We start from the raw sequence: 23,728 nt of genomic DNA, 5'->3' as shown, positions 1-23,728 counted from the left end.
TGGATAAATTAGACTTTGAATTATACTGAATGAGTTGTGTAAAATATATACTTTGCGGTTATTAAACACTGCCCCCATTTACTTTAATTCATCAAGAATTTACTTCGTGTATAATTATTTTTTCAACCTCGTAGCATGCGGGAAAGAAAATATATTTTCATCACAAATGTAAAGGTCCCATGTCATGCTTTTCTGGTTATTACCCGTCCCCTTGTGTGTTATGAAGGTTTTTCTGCATGTAAACGGTCTACAAAGTCACAAACCCTCAAAGTACACCCTGTAGCGAGTAAAAGTCTAACACAGAAAAGACCTGTCTATGCTGCCCCAGAACGCCTCGTTGGAGATTTCTCTTTTTCCATTGTTTTCTTCCTGGGTACAGTGACGTGCCCATACCCAAATGGACCCATTGGTCCAAATGGACCAATCCGTGGAGCCGTTACGTTACTTCCGCGGAGCCGTTACGTTAAGTCCGTGGATTGGTCCATTTGGACCAATCCGCGGACTTCCTCACACACTCAATCTTTTCTCAGCTGCAGCTCCGCCGATTTCTCCTCCCTGAGACGGCGGGACGCGGCGAGGCTGTGAGTCGGTGTGTGAGCACACACACACACCCGCAGCCTGGCTGGGAGTTTGTGTGTGTGCTCGGGCTGGTTTCGGGCTGGGTTTCGCTGTGTCTCGCTGTCTCGCAGACGGCCACTGGGCTCACAGGGAGGGGGGGGGCAGGAGCTCCAACAAGCCGTTTAGGACAGAGAGTGAATACACTATACAGAGATGCTGTATGAGAAACCAATGTGAGTTTGGAACATTGCACATGTAAATCTATTCTAGTATACCTCAACAATGGAATTATGATCAGCAGAAATGGCCATGACATGGGACCTTTAATTAAAAAAAAAATTTTTTTTAAGTTGTATTTATTTTAATCAAACCACATATATTTTGTACAACTTTTTTATTTTGTATTTTATTTTATGGGCCAAGGTGCAGTAAAATACATAGGCTACCAGTTTTTCAGTAAAATCACAATTCTTTAAGAATTAAAATATGATTAAATGTGTCCAAACATGGTAATGCATAGTTGTACATGGATAAACTAGACAAGATTTTAAAAAGAAAAAACTGGAATGGAAATAATTAGTTATTGTACTTCAATGGTTCAGCATCATGCATCCCTAACTCTTCCTGTCTTTGGAGTGTTTTACAGTAAGTAGTTTTGTCTTGTGCTGACAACCTTTTAAAAAAAAGATTCATGTAAGACTCTGTTATAAACAGTATGTCTGGCTATAATTCCACTAGCATTGTAAAAGCCAGTTGCGTGTGAAGCGATGGGGGTTGGGAGATAGAAGAAGAGACAGTGAAAGCCTACTTTATAGCAGCATGTAGGTCAGGGTCAGGGTGAAGGGCCTAAAGTGTTTGCCTGGATCATAGTGAGAGAGATGTCTGTGTGTATTATGTTTTAAAGGGGACCTATCATGCAAAATGCACTTTTTGATGTCTTTTATACATAAATATGTGTCCCCGGTGTGTCGGGGAACTCACGCAGCGTCAGAAAAGAAAACCCTCTCTCTTTCCTCCGTACCCAAATCGCTAAAAACGGGGGTACAACGGAGCTGTTCCAGATTTGCGGCGATTTGATGTCATATCGGCAATGTGGACCCACAGCACTATCAGAAACGTTGCTATCAGAAACAATGCCCGACTGTTTTGGACGTAATATGGTCGGTGCATGTTTACATTAGCATCGCTAACACTCAGAGTTAACCTGTACTGCACAGAGCATGTGTGTGAAGAAGCAGGAAATAAAAAGGAACTCACCTTGTGGTATAACCGGCAAGAGAGAAAGCCTTTGAGCTCCATACTGTTTCAGAAATAATCCTTGATAATCCATGATATGGCGTTTCATCTGCCGGTAGAATCTCCCGCATGAGCAGGCATAAGCTCCGCCCCTCTTTTTTATCAACTTTTCTTTTTTAAAGCTTTATACATAAAATCAGCACTTTTGAAACAGGAAGTGAAATAGAGGGATATGAGGCATGGCTAGAATGGGTGATCTGTTTGGTATTTTGAGCAAAACACTTCATAGACATGTTTTCTATATATTTTTATGTATCTGAGACCTATGCTATTGCCTAAAAATAGCATGATAGGTGACCTTTAATGTTATTGCTCTTATAGCGTACATACGGGAAAAATATGTACTTCCTGCACTTGGTTTCCATTAAACTCTCTGTATCCGTTTAACAGAGAAAGCTGTTTTGGGATTTAGAGATATCTGGCTTTACAATCAGACACTGGATTTAAGATGAGCTTTCAGAAGAGTCAGTCACCTCTTTTCTAAATCTGTCTGTAAATGTTTGGAGGGAAGGTTTGGTTTGGTTTTCTATGACTGCAGGTGCTGCAAACTGGCTGCAGCTTCTAATTTACTTTAACATACTTGATTTTCATAACAGACATTAAGCGGAAAGCAGTGGTGTAATGTTTTGTTTGATGTCAGTATGAAGACAAAATGTGCGAGGTGTTTCCTGCTGAGGGCTACATTAAAATTATATGTTGCATGTTGATACAAGACTGTGTGTACTGAGAAAATCTAAATAGTCTGAAAAGCTGCAACATAATCACCCTCACATTTCTTCCTGATGTCTCTTTCCTTTATGTGAAACACTAATTACATCCAGATAGGAGCAGGGATGTGGGATCATTTATTCCATGGTTTTAGACTCTTGGCGTCACTTTTATGTCCTGTGGTCATCCCTTTCATTGCATTAGTCTTTTCTTATAGATGAAATACAATAAATACAACTTTTTTTCGAATCAGAAATGCTTAAATGTTCTCTTTTATTTACACAAGGATATGAATGTATGTGTAGTTTTCTGTCATGGCTGCTTTCAGATGGGAGGGTGGGCATTTTAATCATCTCAGATTCACAGTTGTGACGCAACGTTTGTGTTGAAGTCTTTATGTTGGTGTTTGTTCTATTAAAACATTTTTAAATGATTATATGAAATTATTAAAGAGACAGTAACAGAGCAAAATAATTTGCTGAGTCAGCGAGTTGGACTTGTTTGTGTAGAGGTTTTGGGGGGTGGTGCCAGCAGGTAGCAGCCAAGATGTTGGCTCCATTACAAACCATCCAGGGCTTTGAAACACAGATGACACCTTAATAACACTGCCAATTCAAAGCTGTTTCTAAAAGCAGCTGATTTTTAGAGCTAATACTTTTAGTGTACGTTTCATTATAAAGCATGTCTTGCCAAAATAAGATAAAAAAACGCAACAAGTGGCAACCACTCTCACAAACTGATTCCTATTGTGACATTTCACAAGTTGTACAACTCCTCTACAGTTTGCTTTACCTCCCAGAATGAAGCCCTGTTTTTGTCATGGCCCCCATCCCCATCTACTCACTCTGAATTGTGTAGGTATTGTTTTTTTTTTTTAAGGTTTAGTGTCGAAAAATGTTTTTGCCCAGGAGCAGTTAGGATTTGCTAACTACTTTTGGCTAAGCTAGCTGTTTACCCCTGCTTCCAGGGTTAATGCTAAGCTAAGCTAACCAGCTGCTGGCTTCATCTTCATATTTTGTGGACATACACGAAAGTTATAACTCATCTAACTCTTGGCAAGAATAAGCTTTTTTTACAAAAAAAGTGAAACTATTCCTTCCAAGAAGTCTGCTGTATTTACTAGGAAGTTAAATGCTAAGAAATGGCAGGGTCTTGAGTATACCGTGCTTTGGAAAAAACATTGTTGTACTTCTCTTGTAAATTCACTGTCTGATACAAACGCATTGAGAATGCAGTTTCAGGGAATTTGCTGTTAAAGCTGGTGAACTGTTGAGAGTCCAGAAGAGAAAGGAATGACAGTTTTTCGTGATCTTTAAACCGATTTTGCACCTGATTTAAAATGTTCTCAAGAATGCCATTGTGCAGCTTCTTGTAGTGTGAGCGGAATCTCCGTGGGCTCTCCGTCCAGTTGGCAGGCCGGTGTCCTGCACAGTCTCATCATATATTTGATCAAAACGATCCCTCTGCCCTTCAATGCAAATGCAAAACTCTTCCACCCTTGTCAGACAAAACTGCATGTCAAATGACTATTCTGTAAGATGTCGAAGAGCACATCTGCATGCGCAAATATGTCGTTAAAAGTTGAAAGGAAAAAGCCAAATTCAAAGTTGCCCAGGTTTGATAGGTAGCCATCAGCACTGAGAATGGCAGCATCATCAAATTCCTCGTGGTGTTCAACTATGTATTCAAACAGATCCTTAGAGCATCCTTCTTTTCAAATACAGTGCACACCAATCTTGATGCAAAATTCCACCTGTTGGTGCCACTCGTGGCAGTCGCTTCTGGCATATTTCATCAAGCAGCCGCGTTCGTTTTGGCGATCTAGAAAAGAACGCAGCCAGGCCAGAAAGGTGTGAGAAGAAAATTCTGCATTCTTTAATTTTAACTACACCTTGAGATAAAACCAAATTAAGGGCATGTGCATAACAGTGTATGAAAAGTGCCTGTGGGATCTTTTCCTTGACCTTGGCTTGGACTCCGTTCAGCCCCGATGCCATAACGGCAGCACCGTCATAGCACTGGGCTACAAGTTTGTCCATGCATCCATGTTCCTCCAAGAAACCAAGGGCCATGGCTGCTACATCCTCTGCCCGTTTCTTCCCTGTCACATCCTCAAATTTGACGAACCTCTCTTTTACGCCACTGTCTGTTACAAACCGAAGAACAACGATAACTGTGCAGCATTGCTGACATCTGATGTTTCATCCAGCATTAAAGCTACAAGGGTGCTTTACTTATTTCTTCTTTGATGGTCTCACCCATCACTTCGGCAACAGCACTTATCAAGTCGTTCTGTATTTGACTCGAGGTTCCAATGAACACCTTAGAAGTGGACAAATGGTAGTGCAAGTCTGGATCATATTCTGCTAAAAATGTAAGCAGCTCCAGGTAATTACCACGATTGGCTGATTCTCTGCTCTCATCATGGCCCCTGAAAGGTAACTCCTGTTTCCCAAGGAAAATCACACAGTGGATAGACGTTTCAAAATCTCCCGATTTTTGTTCACCTTTTCGTTGTGCATGATCGTTTCTCTACGTCTCTGTTCGTCCAGCTGTAGATCAATCCTTGAGTCTCCAAAAGTCTTCATGGTGACCGTTGCCTTAAGATGCCCTGCTGTGTTTTGGTGTTTTTGTGCAGCCTTGGTTAAACAGCTCAGATTATCGTAGCCTTTCCAATTCCATGCCCCCTTTTCGGTCCCAAAAAGCAAGCACTCCCAGCAGTAGAGCCTTTTGTGACTAACTGAGCCCGTAAGCCACGGGTATCTTTCCCAGTTGCTAGCCTGAAAATGGCGAACATAGCCTGCTTTAGCAACTTGATTCAGCTCAAGATTTGCGGGCGTTGGACAGCCTTTTTTTACAATGTCCGTCTTTTCAGTGAATTGACGTCTTGAAAAAGGTACCGACAATAATTCCGCAACAACATCTTCTTCACCTGTTGCCATGTCAACGTTAAAACGAATAAAACGGAAAATGAATTGTTACGTCGCATCTATATCCTCTGTCTCGCAGGTGAACTAACTGGCTTCTATCTAGAGTATCCTGGAACCGTGGGAAACTCCGAAAGAATACGCCCATTGGCTACAAATCAATATATGATTGGTTGATCAAACTGTCAATCAGAGCGTTCGCTCTCATTCAGTGCAACGGCCAGGGCATTCTATCAAGGATATAGAATACCTTGGTTGAAGGATATTCTACCCAGAGACCCAGAAACAGATCTGATTGGTTGCATTTCTTTTATAAAAATGCGTAGTGCAAGGACCGAGAAGGACAAACAAATCAACGTAACACTGTAATATTACAGATCAACAACACAGATTTATTCATTTTATTTACATTTTATTAAATTGTATTTATATAATTAAATCGATTATGTCTTTTTTTAATCTGAGTGTTTCAGGGTATTCTCTGAAAACCTTGAAGGCCCTGACGGTTCGCCACTGGTTAAACCATCAGATCAGAGCAGTGATGTTTCTAAATTCCCCCTGTTAGCTAGCTGAGGACTGTAGCCGCTAACATCCAGTGTTTCCCATGCAGGCCGGTCCGGGGCTCACTCAGGCGTGAAGCCTATTGTGATGATATTACATTTGACATAATATGGACTATGTGTTTACATTGACCTGCATTTCCATTCAGGCAGAGGCTGGAATGTGGAAAATGAATACATTAGGGCAGCTTGTGCCGATAAGTTGCATGTTTAACAGTACAGTTACAATATTTAGAATGACTGGCATAGTAGAAAAAGCCAGAAATGTTTTCTATTCTGCCTCGAATGTGTATTTTACTAGAGAAAGTACTGAAATAATCGTGAGAAGAGGGAAGAGTTGCTCTCTTAAGAGACTGAGTGAAGTTGAGGCAGAAGTAATGAAGGAAAGAGCAAACACGAGGATCTCTGAGTTTCTGAGTTCACACTGGAGAGGAGAAAGAGAGCCGCTGCTGGTCTGACTGGACTCTGTTATTCTCAGCCTGCCTGCTGAGCGTGAATGTCAATGAAACCTCCTGACAGATGCTGTGCTTTCTGCTTCTGTGAATGAGAGTTAGAGGATTTACTTGGATGCACTTGAATAATATATTAAAGGGAGAATGAGCTGCAGACGTCTGGAGAGAAGCATCCATTCCTGTGACAAATGTGTGTTTCGTGCTAGATGAATAAAACAAGTGATTTTAGTAAAACACACACAACCAAGTTTTAATAAATCAGTATTCTGCAAAAACCTGTATTTCCAACTACAAGTTCAATAACCTAATAACTTTTGATTTGCATATACTATGGACAGATTTTGGAATTTGTTATGGCTTAAAAAATCACATCCATAGAAACGCTCACATTTTAAACTTAAACTTCATTATTAAACATGATGCGAGATAAATACATCCATGTCTTTTTGGTTTTCTTAGCTGCCATCTTGGAGTGAGATTCAACTCTTATTAGCTTGGGGGAGGGAAGAGTTACACACAGTGCACTTTTCTAGTTTGTAGAAACTGACTTTTAACATATAAGATTTGACTTTATATTCTGGGTGTCAATATTTCAGGTGGTTAAGCTTAAATTAAGGGTGAAACTGTAAGATATAAGTTAGAATGGAGATTATTACATTATGTATAAGGGACTGAAAAGATTATTTTGATAAACCTTTTCATAGCAAAACTATCATGAGTCATCTGATCATGAACAGACATCAGCCTGTGTGTGTGTGTGTGTGGTGTGTGTGTGTGTGGTACGCTGTAGTTATGATTCCTTCACGTGAGCATCAGGACCCCATGTCTGTGCCTGCATGGACCATAGTTGTCCCCCCCCCGCCTGCTGCTGCTTTTGCTTCCACATTTTTCTCTCTCTGCAGGCAGCTGAAAGGAAGCCTCGGTCTGACAAAAAGGCCCAGGCTGTTTCCCCTGTTGCCATGGCGATGTGTCTCCTCTGTTTCCATGGTTATAAAAGACGAGGAGAAGCAATGGCGGCGGGGGTGAGACAGACTGACACTGAGTATAAAAGGAGGGCAAAAACAAACAGTGAAGGAGAGAGAGAGTGTCAGAATCTTAATTCGGAGGGGAGCGGGAGAGGAGGGAGTTTGGAAAAGAGCAGACGGAGAGGAGGGGATGATTGAGTAAAATGTACTCAAGAGAAGAAGGAGTGGAGTTGGAGAAAGAGGGGGTAACAAGGAGATTGAGGGAGTGAAGGGAGGAAGAGGGCAAGGTTCAAAAAGGAGGAGAAGGACAATGACTTTTAACTGACAACTAGGGGTGAGGGAGGTCATAAAACAGAAAAGGAATAACAGAATAACTTAAGAGATTGGAAAAGAGGAATGTGGAGCAAAACAGAAGGAAGCTTTAATGGAAGAAGATCCTATGATCTTTTAAAAGAAAGATTAAGAAAGTTGCTTGCTATGTGTGAGAAATAGACGATGTATAATGAAAGACAAAAAAAGGAAAAGATAGAAAAAGAGACCCTGAAATAAAAGTATTGAATTGATAAAGAATCAGAAGGAGAGATGGAGACCTTGAGGGGAGTTCAAAAGAAGATCAAAATAAAAAGGGACAAAGATGTGTGTTTTAAAGCTACAAGTCTTCGCTTTAAGTTAATTATATGTAATAGCTTATTGGAACATCCTGCTTAGTATTAAGAATTTTGGAATTGCAAATAAGTGACATGTGACCTCTATTTTCAAGGGTCTACATTTGGGACACACGCTGAGTTATTGTTGCACTCCCATAAAGTTGGGAACTTGTGAGACAGTGTGCTGAAAATGCTGCAAATACCTACAAAATTGTAGCAACAGGGGTCGAAATATCCAGATTTTTTATCCTAAGTATGGGTTTACCACTAAAACAAGTCCCTTCACGTCCCCTAATGCATTTAAATCAATCCTGTCCACTCCCAGATACCTGATTAGTCACTTGAGGTCCTTTTCTCACCAACATTTCACAGGCTGTGTACTACAAATGTGCAATTCCCCTTTAAGATGTGAAGTTTAAACACATAGTTGTAACTTTTTTGGTTTTTAGGATATGGCAACATTTGCCAAAACTTATTAGTAAACTTAGAGTAAACTTATTTTGACCATTCAAAAATGGAAGAAATTCTACACAATTTGACATACCCATGTGTTTTGAAATCACATGAGGTTTTTTTAAGTGAGATGCAAAAAGGCAAAGTATATCAATTCTGTGGATCTCCAAAATGTGTCCCTGTTTACTTGTTGATTTATTGCGTTACAGATGTCACAATATATCAGTATCTGCAGCTGTGGACTTCAAACTAGCATTTTTCATAGTCTGTTTTTAACTAATTGATTGGCATTTTATACTACAAAATTGCAGCTATTTCTTGAATTTGAGAGTGTAGAACAAAAGTCAGACTTTACACACTAATCCAAGTCACACACATTCTACAATCATTTCATTCAATCTCCTGCTCATTCCTGCTATGTAGGCCACTGAGCTGCTTTATCAGGCAGTAATGTAGAATTACATTGATGTTTTTGCTGGTTTGTAAACGTGCAGTGATCCCAAAGACCTTGAGTATGGAGACAGAAAGGGTCAGAAAGGAATCTTAAATATTTTGGGAGTTTCTGGTTTTAATCTGAGGCGTACTGTAGCTCTGCTGCTCAAGCGTTGGTCGTGCTGATGTGATGAGGACTGTATGTCCTTTTGGGTGCAGGTGAAAGTAGGGCGACAGTTCTGTTCACATCGCTGACATTTGTCACAGGTTTTCGTTATGTTTTCAGACAACAAAAACGGGAAAACTGCTTTGGTTTCCCCGGTTTTTTTTTTTTTTTTTTGATTAAAACGAAAAAAGTCTGGTATTTTCGTTTTTTGGCTTTTGCTTTAAAGGAAAAATCAAACTGACAAAACGTACATGGACCGACCATAAACATAAGAAACATTTGAGTGTACTGTAGTTCCATTATCCACCACTAGGCGGAGATAGAAAGGTTTCTCACACTAACAGGTTGTTTTCTTCTTCTAAAGGGACTCCTGTTCTCTGATAATACTTCTTTGTTTGTCCTTGTAAAATTATGTGGGGTTTAAAAAAAATGTTTTTGACTGTAATCCCATGATGCATTTGTATGTGGAAGATTGCTTGATGTTCTGCAGTATGCTGGGAATTAAATGTTACTGGACCTTGAGACCAGGGTCACGACGACCTCCCTCTTTAATGACGTGTGTGTGTGTGTCTCAAGGTTGTAGATGGATAACAACCAAATCCATCACCCTGTTTTGCTTTTATTATGAGCATGTTGGACCCCCCTCCAACACTTGCATTGTGATTGGACCCTGTGTGTACATGTGAGTGTGAATGTGTGTCAGATTTGGATTCCCTGGTGTGTGTTTGTATTTCCACTGGAGTGTGGCTGATGTGATGTGTGAGTCCTGTAATGAGGGCTGAGTCAGAGTGAGGAGACACAAAGGAGAATAACAAAACTAGAATAGCACTCAATGAGGGCAGACCTCCACCAAGACCAAATGCCTTATCTCGCAAGTTACTGAAACGGAAAAATAATTTGTTTAACAGCCCACCATTCAGATCTGCCTCCAACATTTCATTTATTCATCTTTGGCCCATGCTACACAATGCTTCTAAGTTTTCTGAAAAATCAACAAGTTGTACCAAAAACGCAATTAGAAAAAAAAGGAAGAGAGAAAGGAGGGAAAGAAAATGATATCTGTGTAGAGACCACCTGCTTGAGGACCAAAAGCATGATCTTTTATGGTCATAAATTGAAACCACATTTCACATATACATATTGTTCGTGTTGTATCGAACAAGCTCCCTGCTGGTAACAGTTGTCTCTCTTTTTAACAGAAGGCAGATTAACATATAAGAAGTTTTTTACCTTTAATTTGTAGCGTGTTCCTCAATCTGCTACTTTGAGAACGTTCTGTCTACCTATATTCTAAATAATTCATTATGTTTTATTTTTGTTGACATAGTCCAAATTGTGGAAATTCAATCAATGTTTATTTCTGGGGTGAAAGTACACATTTTTGTACTATAATATATTTAAAGGGGTTCCCAATTAAAGTATCAGAGGGCAACTATAAATATAATGCAATGCAGAGTACAACTGTTCAAAAATACAATTGATTAAATTAACATTATAGAAATATAGAAGTAGCCTTTTTGCAGAATAGTGTTATTGAAATGCATTCAATTGCATTGGTCTACCTCATAAAGTCACCACTGAACGTAGACAAAGTTGAGGTGAACTTTGTAGAAAAACAGACATGAGTCAGTGGTTTGCCAGTTGCAGTGATTCATGCATTTTTTATACGTATTCGGTCCAATATTGCCTTGAACCAAAAAACAAATCTCCATCTGCTTCCACCCCCATTTCCTGCTATTTCTTTATATAATCTGTATTTATTACAGCAAGACAAATATACTTGTTTATTTCTGCTTGCCCCACTTTAAGGTCATCTTTATGTGTCTCTTTATGGGATTAAATGACATAATCTTTAGACCATTTAAGTGAGGCTGCTTTATGGGTTTTGACCTCAGGCTGATTGCATTTTGAGATTATCCACCGATGGCTGTTTCACCCCGTTTGACAGGTTTCACTTCACTGTGACAGGAGGTTTAACATTTTAACATATTAGCTTACTTTGTATCCATGTGCTCTGATTTGGTTTTGCCTGAGAACAGATCTGTGATTGCATTTATTCTGCACTCATTTTGGTTTAGATAATGCAAAATCTAGTTTTTTAAAGGACTCTGGTTTTATTGACATGTTAACAAAGCTTGCAGTTGGATTTTAATTACTTTTGCCATAGTGCTGTGTAGCCTATAATATAGATTCAGTTAGCTTTCAGATAGATGCAGTATGCTCAATGAATTCAGCCCCTCCACAACGAATAACTTACAGACACAACGTGGAGCAAATTTCAGTTACGTAAAGACCTCCGTCTATCAATTTCAAGTATAGTTTTGATAATTACATCAAATGTTGCGAAAGCAACCAATTAAAAAAGTTTCTACCTTGCCAACATCCAATTGTAGGCTACATACATTGGATATTCCCCATCCACCTTGAGCTTTTTCTACACTTTCAACTTGAATAACTTATACAATTACGTCAAGTTTTCTTAGTAAGCTTCCAAAATTAAAAGATAAAATAGACAAATTAACATGCTAATTTCCCCAAAGTTATCCAGATAAATTATGTATTTCCACTGGGGGGTGACAGTTGGATTCCATTTCCAACGGCTAATTTCGGCTATGTTAGCTAACGCAAGTTAAAAGTAAGCAGGCTAATTTGCGTTGTGAATTTGTTTTATATCGGACACGGTTATATTATTAAGATGTGTTTGCTGTTAGACATGTGTTGGCTTGCTCAGACCAGGGAATAGGTGGTTTCTGTCACCGAGCCATATCCACCCATCCGGGGGCGCTCCAGCCCCACTTTCCACGGGGCAGCAGCCGCAGCCATGTAAGCTAGCTGCTCTCCCTACCGGCTTTTTCAAATTCCTGCGGCGGAGGTTCCTGGCGTGGCCGGTAGAGAGGGATGGAATACAGCCACTGCAGGAAGAGTCTAGAAAACCTGAGCAGAGGAGGGAGAGAGGGAGAGAAGCGAACACATACACATACACATACACATACACACTCACACGGACCGCAAAGCCTCGGATAAAGCGGCCATACGGCGGGGATTCTGGGAAGCATGCTGGGAGCATCGGCCGGCTCGCCTCGGATCTACAGGACGCCGACACAGCCTGCGATAGGAAGCCAGAGTCCGGATACAATTTAGGCCTGGAGCTCCGCCGATTTTGTGACGGAAACAGACCCACTCCCCCCTCTGCTGACACTCATCTGTGGGTGTGTAGGATCTATTCCCTCGCACACACACACAGGAGGCACACAAATCAGCAGTCGCCGGGTGGGAGCCGATATTGAAGGAGGGGTCGGAGACAACACACCCGAGCGATGCAACTGTGTGTTCCCGCACACATACGTACACACACCGCCGTAATGGATAGATAGCGTTATGTAACCTTAGCGACTTTAATGCTCTAAATTTTCTTAAAAACGCGCTTATTTCAGGCTTTTTGTTGTTCTTTTTTATTTCTTTGAAGTATCCCTAAGGATTATCTCACGCTGCTTGGAAGTGAGGCTACGGGGCTTTTAGTATGCATCAAATGCACTAGTTTCACACGGGGTGGTGTTTAATTGGACGCCCAGAGGAGAAGCAGCCAGCTGGGGGCTGACGCTCAGCAGCGGACCGGCTCACTGCAGTAGTCTGCAGGCCGACCCCTCTCATACTTGGAGCCGGCTTGCTGAGCCACCATGGCCGGCTTCATACCGGGTCTGCTGCCGACAAACCATTCACAGGAGAAGGAATTCGCCCAGGCGTACGAGGATGTGCTGGAGAGATATAAAGGTAAATGGGGGGGAGAAATGGAGAAGTATAGTACATAATTTTACTCAGGATGCATCCAAATATTAAAGTCAATATTGAACTACCCATAGCCAAATAAAAACCTCATGTATCAAAGTCACAGAGCTGACTTGATTTTCTATTTACCATGTCCCTCTGGGAATATTATAGGAATGTTTTTTTTTTGTTGTCATGGGATGAAAGGAATGGGATGAAAAGACTCAGAGTGTGGTCTGGAAGTGTACATTGATCTTGGTGCAGAAGTCAGCCCAGTCTGCCCGTTATCATAATCTGGATTGCTTCATTGTTGATATTTTGGATAAACAGAGCTGGGGCATCGAGCTCTGCTACAGTGGCTGGCCTCCTTCTGTATTGCACTGGGTAGGGGCACACTTATGCCTGACTCTTGTAATCACTTGTTTGTTTGAGACACCAGAGGAAGCAGTTTATGAACCCCCCCCCCCTCCTGCCAGCCTACCAGCAAGCGTCAGGGAATTTTCCCCACATGGCCTCATGTTCTCCTTGTGTTCACTGTTTGTCCTGTAAATACCAAAGCTGCTGCCCTGCAAGTCAGTGGAAAGGTCTCCAAAAAACAGACCTTCTCAAACAAAGTGCTGCGTTGTTAGGCTTCTTTTTGTCTCTCTTATTGTGGCCACACCACAAGCATTCAGACTGTTTTATAATCCCAGTGACAGGGGTGCTTAAAAATGAATGCCTCTACTGAAAATTGAGTGTGGAAGGGAGGGGGGTGGATTTTGTGTGTGTGTGGTGTGAGGGAGAGGATGGGGGTGTGTGGACAGCCAATAGACTCAGGTCACATCTGTGATGCTGGTGCTGATGAAAAGAGGGTGCTTTTAAATTATTGATTATTATAATGAAACTAAACTCCTTAGGGTTCGGGACTTAGCTTGAGTGTGTGTTGCTGAAAAATGTGTGTCAAAGACAGGTGGAGACACAGGATGTGAGGAGGTTAATGTTATCAGAAGTTTTCTTTTATACGTACAGCAAACATGTCTAACCACAGAGGAAGAATCCCCTTGGGAGATGCCTTCAGTGACAGTTTGTATCATCTTTTGCTATGACAACGCTTTGCCCTACTCTTGTGCTTTGTATGCCCTGAACTAAGCTTTCTATTCAGGGAAAATGAAAACACGTGGCTTTAAAACAGTATCAGCAATGTCTGGAATATATCCAAGCCAAAGTAATGCAGACATCTCCTGAGTATCTCCACCCATGTCTCAAGGTGCTTTGAACCAAATATTTGCTTTTTGCTGCAGTGTCTTGTGTGCTTGGGGCAGTGCAAAGGTTTAATAACAGAAAGGCATGTTAAATTATGTTTGCAAACGCTTTCCTTTTGATAAAAAAAAACGTTCCGACACACTGTTTTTTCTCTTACTTGAAGCTGATTAAACAGATGCTGTTAGACCCAGGTCTTTATTTTATTAGCAGGAATGTATATTCAGCTTCTTTAAAGTTCAAATGAATTGTAAAGGTGTTAAAGTTCTTCAGGAGTCAGTTGGACTTCCTTTGAAGGGGCCCAATCATGCTTTTTTGGGGTTTTCCCCTGCCTCAATTGTATTATTTTGTTTGCTTCCGAGATATAGTGACATCACTACGTAACACTTGTGCTTCTATTGCCTAGCGCTCCTACACATGTACGTGAAAGGCTAAGCGACGGGACAATCACTAAGCGGTTTGACCAATCACAACAGAGCCGGCCAGCTAAACAATCAGAGCAGCAGGCTGGGCTCTGGTTTCAGACAGAGGGTGAAAAGAGGTGCTGCAGCACAGGCATAACATACAGTTATGAAACCTGGAAATGAGCACAATAAGGCACACTTTTTAAGAAGCTTTTTTCTCACACACATACAAACACACACACACTCATAACAGCACTTAAAAACACACTGGCTTGACTTCAGCACAAAGGCAGAAGAAGTGCAGTCCATTCTAAGGCCTGTAGCGAATGATTGCTCTCTATTAAAGTGCCATATATGTCGATTGCAGTTCAATTTGATCTTCTTTGCTTTGATAAATAAAGAAAGCATTGAGTTTGATGTTTCCCAGGAGGGAAGGGAATTAAATGGAGGGAACATATTGATTTCAGTAGAACTGGACATGAGCCTTTGACCTTTTTAGATATCGCAACACTCTTAAAGACCTGAAAGTCCCCAAACTGATTATGGGGCAGAAGTGCAATCTGACAGGGTCAATTGATTAAATACATCTTGTCATTTTTTAGACTATTTAATAAATAACCTCATTGTTTCTAACCTATGTACCTACGTATCTCCACAGATAACATATGAGAATGTGTGAATTATTTTTTAAATTCATAATGGTAAATCTATGAAATGTCAACAAAGCGAAATGTAACGTCTTCAAATGTCTGTTTGTTCGACTAAACATCCCAATACCCAGGTTTACAATGATATATGACAAAAAAAAGCAAATAAGAGTTATAATAATGTCCCTTCTGCTAATGATAAACGAGTGAAACAGTTAATAAGTGGTCCAGTTGCAAATTATTTATCCGTAATTGACTCATCTATTAATCATCTAATCAACGTGGCTCTTGATATGTCATTTTCACATATAACCCCATGCTCTCTCAGTCACCGTACATCCTGTATATATATATATATATATATATATTCTGATCTGTGTTTTCTGTCACTGTCAGGCTTCAGGTTGTACCTCTGTGTTCTGTCACACGTGACCCCCCCACATGAGGCTGTAACCCTATAGGCCCTGCTCAGTGTCCTCTGGAGTCGCTGCACTACAATAGCACTTGTGCTGCAGTATGTCTACTCTAATGATGTTTTTGCACTTTGTAGACTGTTAGCAACAACAGCACGCATAGCGTCTTAAATTGTATCAAGTTCTCCCCTCTGTCATTCATTCATTTTGTCGTAGACTGTTCCTCTTTTCTTCCCTCGTTGTCCTGGATTTCATATGCGGTAGTGAACTTGACCCCTCTATCCTCTTTCTGTTTATATATATATATATATACATTTGTGTGTGTGAGCCACTTGTAGCTGTGTGTAAGAAAAGACACAAATGTGAACTTGAAGTCCTCTTGCAGCATCACTTGACTGAAACTGGAGTAGAGGACATTTGATATACAGTTTAAATAATTTACAAGGGCGGCAGGGTGTGTGTGGGTGTATGTAACAATGACCGGATATCTAAAGCAATAGCGACAGGGTCATATATGGAAAAACACTGGGACCTGACTCAGAAAACAGTCAGTCAGTGGAAAACCAGATGTTTTCAAGGCAACAATAACATTATATTTACTAAATGAGCTCCATGATTACCTTAAACCCAGCAACATCCAATATGACTTGTCCTGTGATGTTTTATATCCATTATAATCCTAATTACACAACATTTACAGAACCTTAAGAGCAGCTTAAAAGTGCGCCGAACTTGACAGTTACAACACAAAATAATAAAAAACCATTTGAAAGCTGAATATAAGCCAGGAAACGGGGGAGGAGGAAACCGGACAATTGGACAGAAAGACAGTCAGGAAACAAACAGTCATGACTTTGCCCTTTACACATTTAGACACAGGATAATATGTCTCTCCTGTGTGTATGTGTGTGTATTTGAGAAACATTTAAATAAGTCAAAATCTTATTCAATTTCAATCCAGTTTGCCAGTATTTCTTAGTATGGTTACATGTCGTGTGTGTGTGTGTGAAGATGGCATCGCAGTATTCTCTCAATGTAAACTCAACACCTCTAACTCATCACTCTACAGCCAATCAGCTCGCTCCTCCTGCTGCCCTGTCAGTGTGTGTTTGCATATGTGTGTGTTGAGCCTCTGCTGGTATGTGGTTGTGAAGCAAAGGACACAAACTCTGTGGCTTTTTCTGCCCATCGGGATTAACGTTTACTGTGCTGTTTGAAAGTCTCACACACACCCTTTTAATGTCAATCATGCACACTCACAGGTGCTCTTATAGCACATGCTGACAGACCATTTCCATTTGGCCCTCAAGATAGTAGTAAGCATTCACACAAGTTATATTACACAAACCTCTGTATTTGGCTTCACCTTCTTCACTGGAGCTGCAAAGGACTGGTGCCTTCGTTCGTTGTAACTAAAACAGCACATTTAGAAATGTTCTCTGTTTCTTGATTTGTCTATAAAATGGTTCAAATTGGTTTAAACCAATCAGAATAACACAGATTCCTTGGTGACCTGGCTCACCAATAGTCCAAAACCCAATAATATAAAAAAAAAATGAACTAAAAGAGAGGAAAGCAGATAATATGGTAATTTACAAAGCTACTACCAGCACATGTTTGTAATTGTTTTGCTTTAAAAATAAGTCAAATAATGATTCTATTGTAGTTAAAATGAGTTCGACATTCAAACGTATTAAGTGATTATTTTTAACGCTGGCGTTTGCATCCTAGTGCTCTATTCAAAGGTTTTGAAGAACACTCCTTATACATATTTTCAATGATTAAACTGTATCTGGGCTCAGTATTGTGACTGAGATCAATAACTTGATATTAAAAAATGTGGCAATTGTTGGAAGCTCTCATTAAAATAATGAAACCTATATAAAATTCAATGAGCTATTTTCACTGATACTGTACATGCAAAAAAGCACATCAAAAAGCACATTTGAACAACCTATCCTTTTAGTTTCTAATGGAATTTTGCTTGAGGAACAGACATTTGTTCAAAAAAAGCTATAATAGGACATTATCTTACGTCCATAATAATACTTTTTTACTAAAAGTCGATGTACAGTAAGATTGATATATTGCAATTATTACAAAGACTCTATAGTGACCTCAAAAGGGAGACAGGAAGTGCTCCGATCATCAGGAAGGGTTTGGAGCTGAGTGTTTGCTGACGTGCTGCATTTCCATGAGAGACAGGAAGTGTCAGAACGACCCCTTCCTGTCTCTCCACATCTGTGTGCGTGTTTGTACCTGACTCTCCGATTGGCCACACGCTGTGGACTCACAAAGGAGCGCCTGTGCTTATCTCACCACCTCACGCATCCTATTTACGTGCTTTACATATGCCATCTTTAACATCAGCCTCCTGTGTCATGTGAGCAATGTCACGCTTCTCCTCTAATGTGACCCAATTAGAAGTCAAATTAGACCTCACAATGGTCACGATCAGATGCTGTGGACATTTGTTCTGCAAATGGTCGTAGACTGAGTGATCTCGGACACTGTCTGGAGGAAATAAGAGGGAGACGGGGAGCTACAAATGGAGAGTCTCAGGAGAGGAGGGGATGAAAGTAGACTAGAGAACAATAAAGCAGAGAGAAGAGAAAGATGTGATCACAGAGTAAAAGAGATGAAGAGACATGGAGGGAGCAGAGAGGCAGACATGCTATGGGCCAGATTCTGTATCGGATCATTACAGCTGGATTTTCCACGTGGCCTAGTTTTCCCTTCCAACTCCCTTGCTCCTGCTCTCCGCTCACAGTGGATTTCTGACCCCCCCCCCTCCTCCTCTTCCTCCTCACTCATCCAGCACCCTCTCTCTGTGTCTTTCAGATCACGCCCTGTCACTATATTACATCTACAATTGTTTTAAGGAACTGTATGATGGCTTTTTAGAGAAGGGAAGGAGCATTTATATCAAGTCATCAGTTTATTTCGAAAGTAAAAAAAAACATTTGACACGATAGTAATTGCGTTTTGTAAGACAATTTGTAATATTAATGATGTAATTGCTGCTTACTTCTGATGCTAATAGCTGCCCCTCTCTGGTCTTTGGTTCATATCGATTTGTATCCCCCTCTCCCTCCCGTTCCTTCCTCCCAGTCTCACTTGCTTTTCTCATTATCTCTTCATTCTTTCTTCTTCTTTATATTCCGCCTCTCTCTCCCTCCCTCCCTCCCTCCTCCCCTGTCTGATTTCCCGTCTCTCCCCGGTTGCGTCCTGTATGGTCACATTCTCCAGCAGCACCTGACTGTGTCGGCAGGGAAGAGCAAACGCTGTCAGAGCTGCGGCAGGGAGAACCAAACGCTGACCGAGCTACAAAGCAAGCTGTTCTCAGTAGGAGAGGGAAAGAAAAGGGGGTGTGAGGGAGGGGGGGAGAGGGGAGGGAGGGGAAATTCAGGGACATTAAATGCTCCTGGAGCTCGGGGCTTTACTCTGAGGCGTCTCCCCCCTGCTGGGACAAAGTGTGTGTTATTAATGTGTTAAAGATTGACATCGGAGGTACGAGAAGCGTCTTGAACACAGTATGAAATAGACAACTTATTTGACTGTTTTTTTTATTGAAGGACACATTTTTTCAGATAATTTTCTCTTTATGCTCTTTTTATGGTAATGGCATAATTACAGTTAGTGCCTGTGAAATAAATGACACCAAAGAATGTAAACTAAATAAATGAGTTATAGTAATACCCAACTGCTGTATGTATTAAAATACAAAGATTACGCACACATGCCTCTATCTCCCCCTTTTCAAATCTATATCTCTAAAAAAACTCTCTAAAACAAATCCTTAAAATAAAAAACGTACAATAAATAGAAAGATTGTAAGTTCAAAATGTATCTTAAACTTAAAAAAGTATTTATATATAAAATATTACTGGGTCGAAGTGAATAAAAAGGAAAATACAAATATAGCAGGCTCAAAATGATAACCTTTTTTTTAATTAATTTTTTTATTTCATATTCACACGCAGTAAATATGCAATGTCTCTCCTCCCCTTTCTTCCCTTTTCCCCCTCCCTTCCCCCCCTCTCACTGTTCATCCCCCCTTTTTTTTAGCCCTCAGGGTTCTTACATAACCAGCACCCAGCTGATTTTTAGTAAAACAATCAATGAGCTTCATTGTGTGTGTGTGTGTGTGTGTGTGTGTGTGCATGTGTGTGCGTGTGTGTCATGGGAGAAAATTGCCTTGAATGGTCGTGCAGGCCGCAGCCAGCAAGTGTGAAATATTTTCCCCCAGTGTATAAATGTGTGTGTTGGTGGCTGCATATTAGTGTGTTTGTGTGTGTGTGGCAACAGTAGCCCTCTCTTCTGTCAGCGGCACACAGGGCCTGTATTCATGACGGACTGTAACAGTGAGGGCTCTGTGGCCCGACACACAGCTTTCAAAACTTTGTTGTCATGGAGTTTGCACTGTTGCCGGGCGCAGAGGGGTGTTTGTTCCATCCCTGCTGCTGCTGCATCCTGGATGTTTTAATGTAACTGCTGGAAAAGAGGGGGAGGAACCTCTGGCTGTGTGTTTGTGTGTCAACGTCTGCATTCATTTGAAGGAAAGAAAATAGGTCAAGAATATCAGTGGATGCATGGTATCACTGCGTGTGTGTGTGTATATGTTGCTCTGCAGGGTCTTTGGAGCTGCGCCATGACTTGAATCGATAAAAAGGCTCCACAAGGAAACAGACGGGCAGACACACTGCTGTTGCTTTGACCTTACACACACAAACACACACTTATTACATCCAGTCTCAGGCTAAAGCTCCATTTGAAAAGACATCTTGATCTCAGTTTGGCTCCAACTAAGACAGCTGTATAAAAGAAATGCTGTATGGAAACATTTTGATAAATAACGTGTGTGTGTGTGTGTGTGTGTGTGTGTGTGTGTGTGTGTGTGTGTGTGTGTGTGTGTGTGTGTGGTGTGTGTGTGTGTGTGTGTGTGTGTGTGTGTGTGTGTGTGTGTGTGTGTGTGTGTGTGTGTGTGTGTGTGTGTGTGTGTGTGTGTGTGTCAGAGCTGTCAGAGCTGTCAGAGCTGTCAAGGTGAAGTAAGACGATGGAGAGAGAGACAGTTAATAAATGAATCATGGCCGCTGCTCTAAAAGCAATAGGGGACAGTGGTAAGTCTGCAGTGAGCATCGATTGCTCACTGCTGTACTGGGACACACACACACAATCCCCTAGGACATCATCTGTCTGAAGGATATACTGCATCCTCTCTTTAGTTCTTCCCTTTTGTATCCCCCACCTTCACAAGAGAATTAGTGGTTAGCCCTTTGAGAAATGTTGACATTTTTCTTTGGGTGCTAATTCACAGATGAGCTCCTGCTCTTTTCTGTCTCCTTAGCTTACACTGTGCTGCTCTCTTTCAGGATTGATCTCGCTCCATGTCTCACTTCCTCCCTTTTCTTTTCATTACACTCTTTCTCTTCTTATCTCTCCCTGTTTCTGCTTGTTCAAATCCATTATCAAGGACCAGAGCAGTTTGTCATTCTGAATCTTTCACTCTTCAAACCCCCACCCCCATTTATGCTCTCCCTGTTAATGTCCTAATGAAGGCAGGAAGCTGCTGAAGAAGGTACATCTCCGTCCCCCCTCACCTCTCCATCATGCTGTCATTTAGATAGATGGTGTTCAATCAGCCTGCTTCTCAGTGGGAGTGAAGGCTGATGGGTAATATGCTACAGTAGACCCCCTTTATCTGTGTATCTGCATATCTACTTCAGGTTCTATCAGGAATATGCATTTGAATTAACAGCACAATGAAGATGAAGTAAACGCACTAAAGAACTGATACAAGTTAAAGGAACAGTCAAATGGACCAGAAGAATATAATCATTAAGTGTAGACTGCACATTTTAAAAGAAAGGCAGAATTATACTGTTGTTTCTTCTGGTCTGCATTCCTATGGCAGAATCAGGAGAAAGGCGTCATCAGTGGAAGTGTGTTGAGCAGCTGATGTGGGAGCTTTTCACTGTCTTTGAGTCATGCTGACTTTTTGAAACATGACACATTTTGAACAGGTAGCTCACCTGCCATGGCGGTCCAGGCCACTCAGCCGTTAATACTGTAGACTGTGCAGCCCTGTGATGCATGTCCCCCCCCCCCTACCCCTTTCAACCTTATACTATCAGCTGTACTTTCCAATATCGGCAAAACAAGCAAATAGTTTCAACAGTTCTTACTGTGGTTATACCTTTACGTTTCTTGAATTAAAAGACTTGATTAAATGGATGTTTTCGTTACAAAAGACACCCATTTGGTGGCGTGATGAAGTAGCGGAGGATCATGGGAGTTGTTGGCTAACCACCATTGCTGTCTCTGCTTCTCCTGGTTTCCTGATTCCTTTGTTTTTAATGGACAAAGAGTTTTGTTTCTGGGAGCTGAATTATCCTCACAGGTCTCCTCTCTTCGAAACAAACAGGTAAAAAACACTGAATAGAGTCTGTATGTTCAAAATCAGTGTTTCTCTGATTTGCCACTAGTTTGTTTTTGCAAATAACTTAACCAGATTGTAAAAATAATCATCAGGCAATGGCATCCTAAATCCAAAATATGCCTTAAAACTGGATAAAATGTTTATTTTATGAGAACTTCAGTCAGACCACAATTGAACCAACAAACTAAAGCGCACCCTCACTTTGAGTCCTTTAGGTTTGTGAACTGTTCAAAACATTTGGGATAGTTTAAAAACAATATTCTACACTATAAACCAGGTGTTGTGTATTTCAGACATTTTGCTGTGGAATTGTACACCTTTTTAAGATCAGTTTCAGAGAGAAAAGAGATTGTTTTGAGTTTATTAACCCTTTAAGTATCCAGACAGGAGGAAAGGTCCCTGTGTTCCCCTCCCTGTCTTGGCCTCCTAATGACTGTGTGAACTGTCAGTCCCATCCCATTGGCCGTGTGTTGGGCTCCTAAATCCCGTCAGATGAAAGGCGGTGCTGAGTGGCTGTGAGCGTCGGCCCCGGCCTGTGACTGCAGGAGACGCAGGGCCACTTTTAATCTGCTCCAATTCCTTCAGCCTGTGACTCTCAGCTGACTGCACACTCTCTGTGGGACGCTGCAGTAGGTCACAGTCACACACTGGAGCAGGTACACACACACACACACACACACACACACACACACACACACACACACACACACACACACACACAGAGAGAAACACTGCAAGGAAGGTGTGTGTTTTCAATCATTTCATGATGTTCTCCCCTAATTACCAAAATAACTTATGCCATTTAACAGTTGTGTTTGAAGCGATCGATTGCAGAATGATCCAGTTCTTCCCACGATCCAAATATTACTATTCAAAAGTATCGAATAGGTCAGGGTTTCCTATGAGTTTTTTTATGAAAACAAGCAAAAACAGATAATCAGAAAAGGAAGATCCCCAACCTCCTGAAAAGTGTTGCCGGTTCAAGTCCCGATCGGACCAAATGAAAGAGTAGCTGGAAAGGTGCCAGTTTGCCTCCTGGGCATTGCCTACGTGCCCTTGAGCAAGGCACTGAACCCCCAACTGCTCCCAGGTGCTTGGACACTTGCAGTCCTGTTTCAACATGAGTTTATTTCGAGCCTGTGTGTATTTGTAAATAACACCAGAGTGAAGAACTGAATTTCCACTCCGGATTAATAAAAACAATCTTAATCCTATCTCTTATATACTGGGATTTATCATAGATTGAAACTTTAATTTAAGAAATAAATGAGAAAGAAATCATAAAATCATCGTAAAATACTCAGCCCTTTTGCCTAAAAGTCAGTGTTGAGTGTAAACTCTTTGTCCACTCCTCTTGCCTCTTCTTCCCATCATATTCTTTACTGTCCACCCTCCACATGGCTCGTGTCAATCTGTGAGCGTGCCCGTGAGGCGGTGTGAGGATTTGGCTTCAGATCAGACTGTGAGGGTAATCTGTTCCATGCTGGTGGGACGTCACACAGACAGCCCCCCCCCAGCAGGGACCAACCCTAATCCCATTCATCCACTTTACTACACCAACGCCATGTGAGGCACAAGGCCACCCCCGTCAAAATGGACCGGTCCATTCCCTCACATCTCTGCAGAGTCAGGGCTGTTCCCACTGTTGCTGTTGCTA

General features: G+C 41.2%; 1 protein-coding gene across 1 annotated transcript in view; it reads left to right on the top strand.

Annotated features, from left to right (window-relative positions):
• macf1a (microtubule actin crosslinking factor 1a) overlaps nucleotides 1-23,728 on the top strand; it is a 243,493-nt gene that overhangs the window by 955 nt on the left and 218,810 nt on the right.

Source organism: Trematomus bernacchii, unplaced genomic scaffold (genome assembly GCF_902827165.1).
Source record: "Trematomus bernacchii unplaced genomic scaffold, fTreBer1.1, whole genome shotgun sequence".
Taxonomy (NCBI): domain Eukaryota; kingdom Metazoa; phylum Chordata; class Actinopteri; order Perciformes; family Nototheniidae; genus Trematomus; species Trematomus bernacchii.
The sequence above is the reverse complement of the archived record's forward strand: the minus strand, read 5'-3'. Positions and strand labels throughout refer to the sequence as shown.